At 44.8% G+C, this 15,749-nt stretch overlaps 1 protein-coding gene across 1 annotated transcript in view; it reads left to right on the top strand.

The window, feature by feature from the left end:
- The window catches only part of DGKH (diacylglycerol kinase eta), a 735,022-nt gene that overhangs the window by 388,019 nt on the left and 331,254 nt on the right, over positions 1-15,749 (top strand).

The raw sequence follows: 15,749 nt of genomic DNA, 5'->3' as shown, positions 1-15,749 counted from the left end.
TACTTTTGTTAAATTTGATTACATTATGATCACTATTGCCAAACAGCCCCGTCATTGTTACCTCTCGCACTAGATCCTGCATTATAGTAAGGATTAGATTTTACAGTATTCCTACATCTCGTCAGTTCAGAATCAGCTGCTTTATGAAGGAGTCATTTATAGCATCTAGAAACCTTACCTCCCTAGCATGTCCTGACAAGTCATTTACCCAATCAGTAGTAGAATAATTGAAATCTTCCATTATTATTATATTGCCTAATTTGTTAGCTTTCCTAATTTCAATTCTGGCCTGCAGGACTTTTTTTCCTGTTTGTCTTTATGCCATCCTTAACCTATAGCGCCACTCATCCATCAATTTGACCTGGCCTGTTTTTTTTATATAATTTGTAGCCTGGTATTACAGTGTGCCCCTCTTTCCACCTGGTCTCTGAGATGCCTTTTATTCAGTGCCATACATTCTAACTCTCCAATCTTGTTTTTAGATGTCTGGCATTCACATACAGACAATTCAAAGTATGATTTTTAATTGTATTTACAGCCTGCCTAGCAGTTGAAATAAGTAGTTTTGAATTTTTCTAAATCTCTGTTTTCCCCTTTTTAAATGCAGATGGGCTTTTTCTGCCTTTATCACAACTTCTCTGTTGCGATATTCTAACTTCCCCATTATGCTAGTATCCTTTGAAAATACTTCACTCCAAACCATGCACTCGTGAGCCCAGCATCCTGTCACAATCTAAGTCACAAGTACCCAGTAGGATCCTAAAGAAAAGACAGAGTCCTCCTTGCTCATAACCTGGGATAAGCAGAAGCTTTCCCAAATCTACATGGCTAACTTAAACACATAGTTGATTGTATAAAAATATGTTACCGTACTATGATGGCACATGCCTAACTTGTAATCTATACCACTTTGAATTTCTTTATAGTGCCTTTCTGTAAACCGTTGTGATGGTTATCTAACTTAACGACGGTATAGAAGAGTTTTTAAATAAAAAAAAATAGTGGCTAATGAGCTTTTCCTCCAGGAATTTGTTCAAACCCTTTTTAAACCCAACTATGCTAACCCATTTTTCTCCATATTTTCTGGCAACAAATTTCACTGTTTGTATGTTCAGTGAAAAGATACTGTCTCTGATGTATTTAAATATGGAGTACCCCTAGTCCTAGTACTATTGAAAAAGGTAAATAAACATTCCCTGTTTACCTGTTCCACTCCAGTCATGATTTTAGAGACCTCTATCATATCTCCTGTCAGCCTTTTCTTCTCTACCCTGAAGCGTCCTAATCTGTTTAGTCTTCCCTCATAGCGGAGTCATTCCATTTTCTTTATCATTTTGGTCACCCTTCTTGTACTTTTTCTAGTTCTGCTATATCATTTTTGACATGGGATGACTTGAGCTGGTCACAATACCATTAGTACTGTCATACCAATGGATCATTACAGAGGCATTATTGTAACTTTCATTTTGTTTTCTGTTCCTCTTCTAATAATACCTAATATTCCAATTGCTTTTTTGACTGTAGATTTGACTGCTGCTGCACACTGAGCTCCATGATTTAATTTAAAAGCTGTACAGTCTCCTTTGTTACAGAAATGTACACATAATAATTATGACTATTAATTAAGAGAAGGGCAAATTTCACAGTGTATCTCAATGTGCTCTGACGTACCTGTGATTTGAATTGAATTGACCTGTTTCACTATCGGAAGGAAAAAGAAGGCATTAAGAACATAACATAAGACATTACCCTACTGGGTCAGACCATCAAGCCCAGCATCCTCTTTCCAACAGTTACCAAACCAGGCTACAAGAATCTAGCAAGTACCCAAACACTAAGAAGATCCCATGCTACTGATGCCAGTAGTAGCAGAGGCCATTCCCTAAGTCAACTTGATTAATAGCAGTTAATGGACTTCTCCAAGAACTTCTCCAAATCTTTTTTAAACCCAGCTACACTGACTGTACTAACCACATCCTCTGGCAACAAATTCCAGAGCTTAATTGTGCGTTGAGTGAAAAATAATTTTCTCTTAGTTTCAAATGTGCTTCTTGCTAACTTCAAGGAGTGCACCCTAGTCCTTCTATTATCTGAAAGTGTAAATAACTGATTTATATCTACCCGTTCCCTGTACATACCCAGATCAGTCCAGACTGTGGGTTATGCCTCCCTTCCAGCAGATGGAGACAGAGAAAAACTTGAAGGGTGTGAAAGTGAGTGGGCATATGTGTATGGAAGAGGGAGAGATGTGAGTGAGTGTGTATGTGTTGGTGGGAGAATGGCAGAAGTAAAGGAGTAAATGAACATGTGAGAATGTGAGAGAATGAGCAGTGAAACTAAGTGTGAACATGTAAGAGTGTTTATGAGAGCAAATTTGTGAGCATCCGGTCCCAATGTGCAGTTGCCCTCTGTTTCCCCCCCTCCCCTCCCCCCCCCCCCGCTAATCCATGGTAATCTCAGGGTAACTGGAAAAATTCCCAGGTGTGGGGCTGACCCTAGGGAAAGCAGGGCCAAGGGTTATTCAACTGGAGTGCTTCCTTCACCAACCCACCCCCAAAAAAATGCAGCGAGGATTATTGTATTTCCTGGTCTGTCGCTAAAATCTCCACTGTGTTGCAACTTCTGGCCTGTTGACGCTCTTGAATAATGGCAGACATGGGAAGCAGGGTTGCTACAGCAGCATGGGGTCCTTGGTAGCACTGAACCCAAGGCAGTTACCCTGATTCACCCCTCCAAGGATGGATCTGCTTACAGTGTAAATTAGTGGAGCATGTGGCATGAGGTTAGCGATACACTGAATCATAGTGAAGAATGTGTTCAGTTATTGAACTCTAATGTCTCTCTTAAATATATTTAATTAAGAAATCACAACTTGGGGCCAGCCATATACTGCTTTGTGGAAGGTGTAGTTCAATTCTTGAACCTGGCTTCTTCTCCTTGGACCATGGCTTGGGATACTACAGATGCAATGTTTGCTGCCCTAGTTTGGGAGGGTATCTCTACCATTAGGCAATGGTGACCTCTAATGGCCAGACTTCGAAAACATTTGTGCCAAACTCCACAGGGAACCATGGCTTTTGGCCAAAGGATTATCGCTGAAATGGTGGTTGGGCTAGCTAGAAAGGAGAAAGGGACAATAAAAATGGGTGACAATAACCTGGGTAGTTGTAAATGAAGATTCTTGGCATTGCAGTTCCAACAAGGATGATGGTTCTGATTAGCTGGAACACCAAAGGAGCAATTCGAAACTCATCAGTGTTCATCAAATCAGAGCAGTAGCAGAAGAAATAGTGCCTTGTTTGATATTTTCAAGAAATGGTGAAAAATCATAAAGGTGAATTTTAAAAGCTGGATGCGTGCTGAAATCAGGAAATGGACACCCACCTGGCATGTGCGTGTGTTCACCCGATTTTATAAGATGGGCAGATGTGCGCACAAGGGCTGATGTACGAATATCTCACATTGGCCAAAAAGGGGCATGGTGTGGGCGAGGAGGGGAATTCCAGGGCAGGGCCAAGAGATGTGCCCACAAGTACCTATGCACCCAGGTCCAGTATCACATAACTTTACTTTTGCTATGGAGGAAATGTTAGTTTAAAACAAAAAGTTACTGGCATCTGTGAGGGTCTGAGGGCTCTGGGTTAACAGGAGTGAGTGCAGGCTAAAGAACCAAGGGGGGGTTGGAGGACCTAGCTGTATACCGGGCAAACTGGTGGATGAACTGATGAAACTGGTCCTCAGCTGGACACGTGTCTGTTATAAAATACAGGCAGTTGCATATTTGCAAGTTAACTTGCGCTGCTGCGCGCACACAAGCTTAAAATTAGGCGCATAGATACGTGCTTCAAAATTGCCACATGCCTGGGTGTGCGCCAACGTGAAAGTTACTGCCTCTGGTTTCATTTTCTCTTCATACCTTACTTTATTCTTATATCAAGGTTTTACATTTGAGATGCACATTTGCTGGTAGGAGCACAGCTTTTCCTTCAAAGGAGAATGACTCCACTCTGATTTATAGTCCATTTTGTTTTTTCTTCTACAGTAAGATAGTAGTAACCCAGCCTAATAATGCTTTTAGAACTGAGGTATGGAACCTTCAAAGTTCATAAAGAATAACCACAAAGCTCAACAATTTTCACTCATGGACAGGAGTCAGTGTGAACCTGCTCGATTGAGCAAATATGTACCATATTTGAGGAAGTGGGTTGACCTGATCTCCGGAGTAAGCGGTTACTCCGGAGATCAGGTCAACCCATTCATTTGGATACATTTTTTATGCATAATAAATGTAGAATTTTCTCCTGAACAGTTGGAATGTTGCAATCTCTTCTGATTTTTTTTTTTTTTTTACAAAAACACAAAATGGAAAAAATCCCTCTCCACATTGGGACAATTCAATCTTACACAGAAACATAAAATATGAAGGGAGATAAGGACCATAAGGCTCATTTAATCTGCCTCATGTCCTTTCCTGTTGGACCACAAATCCTATTTGATATATTTATAACCTTGCTTCTCCAAAACTGTGCTTTGTCCCATGCCTTTTTGGATTTCAATACTGATTGGTCCTCAGCTGCTTCCATTAGGAAGCTGTTCCATGCATCCAATTTACAACACTTTTTATTTTTTCTTATGTTGCTCCTGAGTCCACCTTCTTTCATCTTCATGCTATGTCCCAGTGTTCTAGAATTTTATTTCATTGAAAAATGTTTCCCTTTAGAACATTATTTATAGCTTTTGGGTACTTTTTTGAATATCTGTGTTATATACTCCATGTCCCTTCTCTCATCTATTCTAGTGTACAAATATTTAGGTCTTTAAGTCTCATCTCATAGCCGTTATTTATTTATTTATTTATTTATTTATTTATTAACTTTTATTTACCGACATTCGTGAAGCACATCATGCCGGTTTACAAAGAACTCAGGCGGGAAATACAAAGAAACAAAGTAACAATATAACAATATAACATTAATAACAGAACCAAAAATCAGAATACAAAAAGAACCAAAAGGGGCAAGGATGGCGGGGGGAGGAAGGGGGGAGGGAGCGGTGGGGGAGGGGGTATGGGAAAGAGGGGATGGGGATTCTGATGCTGATTCAGCACCTTTCTATTAGCCCTCCTCTGGACATCTCTAGTTCTCCATGTTATCTGTATCTTTTGGAGATGTGGTCTCCTGAACAAGATATTCCTGATAATGTCTCATCAGTTGTTTGTACAGCAGTATTCTCACAGGACAAGCAGGATGGTTGTCCTCACAAATGGGTGACCGAGGATGGAGCCCACCACGGAAAACTTCTGTCAAAGTTTAAACAGAACTTTGACTGGCCCCTACTGGGCATGCCCAGCAAGGCACTGACCCTGCAGCCAGCAGGGGTCTCCCTTCAGTCTTCTTTTTTCCGCGCAGCAGTTGCCACGCGGTGAAAGGAGCTCTCTAACCACGTTCCTGACAGGAATTTGGAAGTTAATTTCCTAAGAAAATTTGCCCCTCAGGGGTCTCCCTTCGACAAATTTTTAGTCATCTTACGGAACCCGGTAAGTTTTTTGCCTTTTTCCATCGACTACCGTCGAATTTGGCCCTTGAGGCCTGTTGGCACTTACCGATCCCCAGCCTAAATTTTGGCTTCAGGCCATGGCAACGGGGTTCCGCCGTTGTCCGGATTGTACCCGGACTATGTCCATCACAGACCCCCACAGGGTTTGTGTGATGTGTTTGGGTAGTGAGCATGATGTCCTGACTTGCACCAAATGTGCCTTAATGACACCCAAGGGTCGCAAAGCCAGGATGGAGAAGATGGGGCTCCTCTTCCATGCACCCACCCCAACGCCATCGATAGCATCGACGTCATCGGAACCGGCACCGTCGAAGTTGTACCATCATCGTCAACCCTCCGGTGACCGCCCGCCATCGATCGCTTCTCGGCCGTCGACTCCCGTCCCTTCCCCGGATGGGCGAGGGGATCGGAAGGAAAAGCACCGCTATCGACGGCACAAATCTCGGCCTGTCGAGGATCCACAGCCATCGACCTCTGCTCAAGCCGAGCCACCGACAAAGAAGCCACGAACAGACCGGACACCCTCCACGTCTCGTTCGCAGGCATCGAGGAAACCCTCACCCTCCCGGGGTGCGGGGGCCGTGATCCCACCGGTTACGGTGGTCCCTCCGGCCCTGCCTCAGCCTCCCTCTCCCGTCGAGCCGGGTATGGTTACCCCTGGTCTCCGGGCAGAACTGGACCGGCTGGTCCAGGAGGCCATCGAGAAAGCGATGAAGAAATTGCAACCTCCATCGGCACCGTCTCCGGCACCGGTTCCAGTGCCGCCCCCGGCACCGACACCGGCACCGGCTTCGCCACCGAGGAGGGAACCGACCACCGAGCCGTTTATACAAGCGCTAGCACCGCTACTGAGCCGCATGGAGGCGCTCATGACGGCCCTTCCATCGGTGATTCCAGTGCCATCGACAACACCACCGTCTCCGACTGGATTTTCATCGGCAGGAGAAACACCGTTCCGGATTCCCCCTTCCGGGGTGGTTCCATCGGTGCCTTCTGGTATATCTCCACCGATATATCCTTCGGTTCCATCCATTCCACGCCAGGCACCGATTCCATCGACAGCACCGAAGCCATCGATGCCATTTCTGGTTCCACCTACGGCACCGATTCCACCTCGGTTTCCATCGATGCCTTTAGAGCCTCAGCCAGGTCCATCAGGGTTACAAACCCCACTTGATCCCTACGATACCTGGGGTGATGATGATGATACATCTTCTGACACGGATTTGCCTTCGCCTCCATCTCCTACAGAGAGTAGAAAAAGATCTCCTCCTGAGGATCTATCTTTCATTAACTTTGTGAAAGAGATGTCAGAAGTTGTACCTTTTCAACTACAATCTGAAGCTGATGACAGACACCAGATGATGGAACTCCTTCAATTTCTGGATGCTCCAAAAATCATCGCTTCCATCCCTATACACCAGGTGTTTTTGGATCTGCTCAAGAAAAACTGGGAATCTCCTTCATCAGTGTCCCCAGTTAACAAAAAAGCTGACTCCACCTACCTTGTCCAGTCAGCACCAGGTTTCCAAAAACCTCAACTGGATCATCGCTCTGTTGTGGTTGAGTCCGCGCAGAAGAAGGCCAAGCGTCTTAAGCCACACTCTTCTACTCCACCTACCAGGGACAACAAGTTCCTAGATAGTGTTGGACGGAAAGTCTATCATGGAGCTATGTTGATTTCACGCATAGCTTCATATCAACTTTATATGACTCAGTACAACAGAGCCATCCTTAAGCAGATGCAAGACTATGCTGACACGTTACCAGACCAATACCAACCGCAGCTTCAAGCCCTTCTTCACAAGGGATTTGAGGCAGGGAAGCACGAGATTCGGACTGCCTACGACATATTCGATGCTTCCACAAAAGTTTCAGCCACAGCCATCTCAGCCAGACGTTGGGCTTGGTTAAAATCATCCAACCTTCGCCCAGAGGTTCAGGATCGTCTTGCTGATTTACCCTGCTTAGGCGATAATTTGTTTGGAGAGCAAATTCAGCAGATTGTGGCGGAGTTGAAAGACCACCATGAGACGTTGAAACAACTCTCATCTGTCCCACCTGAGCTGACCTCCAAGCAACCGCAAAAGAAAGACTCTAAGAAGTCATTCTTTCGACCACGCCGTTATTACCCTCCATCGGCCAGGCCTCGTCCAGCTCGATCCTCTACTAGGCCTCAGCCGCGTCAGCCTAGGAAACAAAGGCCTACTGTAGCCCCTCCTCCTGGGCCTGCGGCTGGCCTTTGACTCCCCTGTAGGGAACACATGCCAAACCCCTCTTCCGGACATCCCTGTAGGAGGTCGACTGTACCATTTTCTACAACCTTGGTTGCAGATCACCTCAGATCAGTGGGTGCTAACAATTATCGCACAGGGTTACCACCTCAACTTCATAACTCTTCCGGCAGACTCCCCGCCTCTTCAAGCGTGGAGTCTATCCACCCATTTGGCTCAATTACAACAGGAAGTATCCCTTCTTCTGCAATCAAATGCTATAGAACCCGTTCCTCCCTCTCAACGAGGCAAGGGATTCTATTCCAGATACTTCCTAATACCAAAGAAATCAGGGGGACTACGTCCCATTTTGGACCTTCGAGCCCTCAACAAATACCTTCAAAAAGAGAAGTTCAAAATGGTAACCCTAGGTGCGCTGCTCCCTCTGCTTCAAAGAGGGGATTGGCTGTGCTCTCTCGACCTCAAGGACGCTTATACCCATATTGCGATCACACAATCCCATCGCAAATATCTGCGGTTTCTAGTAGGCCACGAACATTATCAATACCGTGTCCTCCCTTTCGGTCTAGCTTCTGCCCCACGAGTCTTTACCAAATGTCTCGTAGTGGTAGCAGCATTCCTCAGGAAGGAAGGTGTCCACGTCTACCCATACCTGGACGATTGGCTAATCAGAGCCTCCACCCAACAGATAGCTCAATCCTCCCTAAAATTGACAATTCAAACACTCCTTTCCTTAGGGTTTCTCGTCAATTACGAGAAATCTTGCTTAGTCCCGTCTCAAACCTTATCCTTCATTGGGGCAGACTTGGACACCTTACAGGCAAAGGCTTACCTTCCTCTTCAGAGGGTCCACACCCTAATGTCCCTGGCTCGCCAGCTCCAGTCTCAGAACACTGCCACGGCTCGCCAGTTCCTCATTCTCCTAGGGCACATGGCATCCTCGGTTCAAGTCACTCCCATGACCCGACTAGCCATGAGAGTAACACAATGGACTCTACGACACCAATGGATTCAAGCTTTTCAGCCTCTGTCCTCCATAGTCACAGTCACACAAGTGCTGCGCCTATCCTTAACCTGGTGGACGACTCAGGTCAACCTCCTTCAGGGCTTACCCTTTCTTCCACCGGATCCGCAAGTAATCCTAACCACCGACGCTTCTCACATCGGTTGGGGAGCCCATGTGGACGACTTTCAAACCCAAGGGTTATGGTCCAAAGAGGAAGCCGAACACCAGATAAATTTCCTGGAACTTCGAGCAATCCGCTATGCGCTCCGCACTTTCAAAGATCATCTCTTTCATCAGATAATCTTAATCCAGACGGACAACCAAGTGGCCATGTGGTACATAAACAAGCAGGGAGGCACAGGCTCCTTCCTTCTGTGTCAGGAAGCTGCGCAGATCTGGGCGGAAGCCCTCTCCCACTCCATGTACCTCAGGGCCACTTACCTGCCGGGAGTAGACAATGTATTGGCAGACCAGCTGAGCCGTGTCTTCCAACCACACGAGTGGTCACTCGATCCTCTGGTAGCGACCTCTCTGTTTCACAAGTGGGGTTCTCCCCGCATAGACCTCTTTGCGTCCCCTCAGAACCACAAAGTGGACGATTACTGCTCTCTCATTCGGAGCCAGCACTCTCGGCCGAGGGATGCATTCTCCCTCAAGTGGACAACCGGTCTGCTCTATGCATTCCCTCCACTTCCTCTTGTGTCAAAGACTCTCGTGAAGCTACGCCAGGACGGGGGAACCATGATCCTGATAGCACCTTACTGGCCACGCCAAGTATGGTTTCCAATACTCCAGGATCTCTCCATCCGCAGGCACATTCCTCTGGGAAAGGACCCGCATCTGCTCACTCAAAACGACGGATGCCTCCTCCATCCCAACCTCCAAGCCTTGTCCCTGACGGCATGGATGTTGAAAGGTTAGTCCTTCAGCCTTTCAACCTTTCAGATTCCGTTTCTCGGGTCCTGATAGCTTCACGAAAGCCTTCCACAAGAAAGTCTTACTCATACAAATGGAAAAGGTACACATCATGGTGCACTTCTCAGTCCCTTGATCCCCTTTCCTGTCCAATCTCCAAATTCTTGGACTATTTATGGCATCTCTCTGAATCAGGTCTTAAAACCTCTTCTATAAGAATGCATGTCAGTGCGGTAGCCGCCTTCCATAAAGGTGTACAGGGTGTCCCTATTTCAGTACAACCCCTAGTAACACGTTTTCTTAAAGGCTTGCTCCATCTGAAGCCACCCTTACGTCCTCCGGCCCCATCTTGGGACCTTAACCTGGTTCTTGGTCGTCTAATGAAACCTCCTTTCGAACCTCTGCACTCCTGTGAGTTAAAGTATCTCACATGGAAAGTGTTATTCCTTTTGGCTATCACTTCAGCTCGCAGGGTTAGTGAATTGCAGGCCCTAGTTACCTATCCGCCTTACACTAAGCTCCTGCAGGACCGGGCGGTACTCCGCACTCACCCTAAATTTTTACCTAAGGTAGTTTCTGAGTTTCATATTAATCAATCCATCATACTACCTATCTTTTTTCCCAGGCCCCACTCCAACTCCGGGGAACAGACTCTGCATACCCTAGACTGCAAACGAGCTCTAGCTTTTTATCTAGACCGTACAGTTGCTCACAGGAAGAGCACTCAATTATTTGTCTCTTTTCATCCTAACAAGTTAGGACATCCTGTGGGTAAGCAGGCTCTTTCCTCCTGGTTGGCGGACTGCATTTCTTTTTGCTATCAGCAAGCTGGCATTCCCTTTCAAGACCGTGTAAAAGCACACTCTGTGAGGGCCATGGCGACGTCAGTGGCACACCTTCGATCGGTGCCGCTTCCTGACATCTGCAGGGCTGCAACCTGGAGTTCTCTCCATACCTTTGCAGCCCACTATTGTTTGGACAAAGCTGGAAGACAGGACTCCATCTTCGGCCAATCTGTCTTGCGTAACCTTTTTCCAACGTGACGTACCAACACCCTTCCACCTTCCCGGTAGGGTGCGGATGCCCTTTACCAAATTCCACCCCAGTTGTAGTGCCTGTTGCACGTCATTGGGTGCATTTGGTGCAAGTCAGGACATCCTCAGCTCGGTACTCACCCATTTGTGAGGACAACCATCCTGCTTGTCCTGTGAGAAAGCAAATGTTGCTTACCTGATGTAACAGGTGTTCTCACAGGACAGCAGGATGTTAGTCCTCACGAAACCCGCCCGCCACCCCGCGGTGTTGGGTTTGTTTTGTTTTTCCTTTTTAGGCACTGCCTGTAGCTTTGAAAATCAGACTGAAGGGAGACCCCTGCTGGCTGCAGGGTCAGTGCCTTGCTGGGCATGCCCAGTAGGGGCCAGTCAAAGTTCTGTTTAAACTTTGACAGAAGTTTTCCGTGGTGGGCTCCATCCTCGATGTCACCCATTTGTGAGGACTAACATCCTGCTGTCCTGTGAGAACACCTGTTACATCAGGTAAGCAACATTTGCTTTCTCATTTTTTTGTCTGCTGGCTACACTTCTGTCTGTGTAACTCAGCATGCTTTTGGCTTTTGCCATTGCCTTCTTTCACTGTTTTGCAACCTTGATATCGTCAGATATGATCATCCCCAGATACTTTTCCTCTTTGGTGCAAATAAGTTCCCACCCCATTTTTTAGTGTGTCTATGCCTCTGATGCATGATTCTGCTCTTATTTGTATTAAATCTTTGTTTAACTTTTGACCACTCCTGAAACTTTTCTACAGGGTGGCCCATGGAAAAGTAGCCCGCCTCCAATTGGAGGCGGGCTACTTTTCCATAGGCCACCCTGTAGATCACTTCTCATGTTTCCAGGAAAAGGAATCTTGGTAATCAAGGAAAGCAGGAAGGAGAATCAGCATAGGAATGTGATCTTGGGGCTCAGAGAGGAGAAGGAGAAGGGATCTCAAGGGGGGGGAGGAGGAGTGGAGGTGAAGACTGGAGATGGGAGGAAGGGAACATCAGAAATGGGGAGGGGAGGAAAGAAGAGAGGATCAGAAATGGGAGTGGAGGAAGAAAGAGAGATGAAAAGGAAAGAGGAAGGGAGGATTGGAGGTGAGGAAGGAGGCAGAGGAAGCATTAGGGATGGGGAGGCACAGAAGATGTATCAGGGATGGAAGGATCCAGGACTGGGAGTGGGAGAAAGGATTCCCTCTTTCCCCTCCTCTCCCACTCAGTGCAAATCCATTGAAAGCAAGTATTTCAATTCATTGAACACACATACTTTTCCTACCTATTTAAAAAATATATGCACTTATATTTTACAAGCAAAAATAAAGGAGTGCTTAGTCGCGTAAACTGGTCTATTTTAAAACATGCTCAGGTAATTGAAATGACCAGTTTTACCAATTATTCCATCAGTTTGCCCAGTCCTTCTCTAGGTCATCGAGACGCTCCTAGTTCTTCAGCTTGAACTCCCCACAGTTCTCTTATACCTCCAACTTGACTAACAGTACACAATGAATACATTTAATATCACTTATGCAAGATAATTAGGTGTAAAATTAAACGAGTAAGTTGGCAAATTTACATGCATAAGCGTTGGCCCAGCCCTGGAATGCCCTTTTTTACATGTGTAGATGTGCATGCAAAAACAAAAGTATGTGCATATGTTTGATGTTTATAAAATAAGCATATATGCGAGTAGATGCTACTTATGCTTATATATGCTAATTTTTACATATATAACTCTTCAAAGGTTCACCCCACTATCTGTAGCAGTGCTTGTTTTGTAAGCCAGTCAAAGACTAAGAAATACTGTAAAACTGAAATGTCATCATCAAACATTGTACAAATGAATGGGGTCCTTTGTTTTCAGCTTAAACCAATTTTCACCCAAAACTTTCTGGAATTTTTCAAAAGTAGCAATCGTTTTGAACTGATAGTCACCCTAATTTTAGGCTGATTAAAAAGCTGCTCCTGAGCTGCTGATAAGCATTTTCAAGGCCTCCAGCCATTGCTGTGGGCCAACGTGCATGCTGTGTTTCAAGTTCCACTCTCTACCAGTGAAAGCGCTCACCTTCCAGTGCCGCCCATGATGCGTTTCAAGTCCCGTCCTCCAACAGTGAAAGAGTTCACCCTCCTTTGCTGTCCATGCTGTGTTTCAAGTCCCACCTCCTCACTCGCCAAGCAGCCAAAGTGCCTGCCTTCCGATGCCGCAAATGCAGTTGGACAATGCAATAGTGACTGAATAAAGGAACAACGGAACAGTGATATTGATGAATATATCGCAATGAAGATGAAGTGATGAAAGCCTCATATAGTTTTTTTTCATATATAATATAATCTTTTGTTAAAATATATTTTTGGGTCACAATGTTTGGAGAAATTATATATATATATTTTTTTTAAATGTTTTATTTATCAGAATTTTCAATTATAACATACAAGAATACTTCTTGAACAAGAAAAGTATCTAAATATACACAAAAATTAATTTATATTAGATATTCAAACAATTTACTTGTCAATATACTTTAGTCCACAATCATAAGGAGTCAATAATAGAGAAAAAAAACAAAAACCATTTCACAGCATTTACTTAAGGAGAAATTATATTTTAACATGTTTTTAGCTTGGTATGAATGAGTATGTATGTGGTATAGTTAGATTTTATTGTCTAGATAGAGTGAGGTATTCTATATGAATTAATAAAGATTGCATATAACTTTGAACAGTATGTAATATTCTCAGTATTTGGTATGGAGCAAATGCAGTTGAAGCAGGCCTGGTCCATCAGAAGCACTTCCCAGCAGGGTCCTTGGTCCTGCACAAAAGCAGAAGTGCAGTGCTGCAGAGTGGGGGAACCTCAGTAAGCTCAGTAAGCATGCTGCTGAAGGAGAGAGGAGAAGCCTGGAACCATCACCAGGAAGGAGGAATGCTGATGCAGAGGTGGAGGAGGTAGAGAGGGACATACTGGGCAGGGGATTAGGCTAGAGATAGGGGGGTGCATGGGAGAATCTGCTTAATATTGTTTTATTGTCATGGCTTCAGTACACCAAAATAAACTCCGATAGTACCCAGAGAAGAAATTAAATTTTTTTTTCAACTAATTTTCTCCTGTTTTTGTTCTTGTGGTAATAAACCCTGATAAATTTCCGGGAAAAATAAAGAACAATAAAAAACAAAAAATGAAGGTCCCTACATATGAAATATGAAAAACCTTGCTTTCTTGAGTAATATTTTATTTCATCTCTTATGAATGACTAAATCTATTATTTATGGTTATGTATAATTATCATAACTCATAACTGCTTCTACAGCCAAGTCCATAAGCAAAGCATGTGAAGCAGCACTATCTGAATTTTCAGGAAGGCTCATCACCCAGTAGAAATGTTGCTAGCAGTAAATTTTTATGGGTTATCATAAGGCTCGGGGATAACTGCCCAGAGCAGCAGTTGCTACCCTTAAGAGAAACATGGGGTAATCGGCATGGTGTGGTGGATACTACCATGGGAGGCTTGCTGGGCAGACTGGATGGACCAATTTGGTCCTTTTCTGTTGTCATTTTTATGTTTCTATAAAATATAATCAAGCGTACACACATATATGATATGTTCCTTAACCAATATCCCTAAGAAAAGTGTTATTTTTCTACATACAATAAAATCTGAACCTCCTATTAGATCTCAAGTCAACGCCTTTAAAAGTAGCAGGCTCATGAATATTTTCAGGCTTGCACAATCCATCACGGTTATTAATGTTATTAATGTGGGCTGCCTTCTTTCTGCATTGTACAGCAAATCATCACCTAGAGTAATCAGGCTATGAATAGTCATTATTGCCAGTTTAAATGTATGTGAAGCAGAATGTGCCCTAGAAGAGTTCAGCTTCATAGTGAAAAAGTAACATTCTGAGTTATTTCTAAAGCTCTCTGTCATCTAAATCAGGGGTTCCCAATGTTTGAGGAGCATGGACCCCTTTTCAATTTCCAAACATTTCACAGATCCCCATATGCTTCTCTTTAGTTTGTATATACAGTTAAATTTCACACGAAAAGCTGATTAATGTAATAACAATAATAAGCAGTCCAGAATTATTTGTAATGCATAAAACTGAACAATAAATCAGGAATGGTTTTTGATTATAAACTGTTTCCCTCCTGCCGTCCCTTTATGGCCTCTTCATAAATGCTACTCCCCACCTCTACCACCTCCCTCCTTCCACCTACAGATCCTTCCTGAGTTCTCTCCCTCACATTTTGGAATAAGAAATGTTCCCAAGGTGGGATACAACATACTCAAAAGGTAACATACAGTCTGCAGGTCAACTAGAGCAGTAATTCTCAACCGGTATGTCGCAACACACCAGTGTGTCCCCAAGCACATGCAGGTGTGTCACCACACACTGCTCCCCCTGCCCCATTGAAATGGAAACTCCTCCCGGACTTAAAATGCCGCTAGCCTGAGTGGAATGCGGCAGGAGAGCTGGAGTCAGCGGCACCAGCATGGTCTCGTCTTCCCGCTGCCGCGGCCCAAAGAGGAAGTGGAGGTCAGCAGCCACGTGCATAGGAAGATGGGACCATGTTAGGTAAAATGCGTGCAGCATCAGCCCAAAAAAGAGCGGTGTAAACCGAAGCAAAAAGAGAAGCATCATCAGCCCACCATGGTCGACGGGACTCCTTTCTCAAGGCCGCGAGGGCTGGAAGAGGAGGAGGCTGTTACTGCCGCTAGTTGTTTTTCTGTGTGTGTGTGTGTGGGGGGGGAGAGAGTGAGTGAGTGAGCAAACACTTGTGTTTGAGATCGTTTGATTGTGTGTGTGTGTGAGACAGCATGTATGTAAGTGAGTGATTGAGAGCTTGTATGTGTGTGTGATTAAGAACCTGTTTGTGTGATTGAGAGCCTGTGAAGTAGATCTTAAAAAAGGGGCGGATTTTCAGAGCCCTGCTCGCGTAAATCCGCCCAAAACCGGGCGGATTTACGCGAGCAGGGCCCTGCGCGCCGGGAAGCCTATTTTACAT

Source organism: Rhinatrema bivittatum, chromosome 5, assembly GCF_901001135.1.
Source record: "Rhinatrema bivittatum chromosome 5, aRhiBiv1.1, whole genome shotgun sequence".
NCBI lineage: Eukaryota > Metazoa > Chordata > Amphibia > Gymnophiona > Rhinatrematidae > Rhinatrema > Rhinatrema bivittatum.
This window is presented reverse-complemented; position numbering and strand designations above follow the sequence as displayed.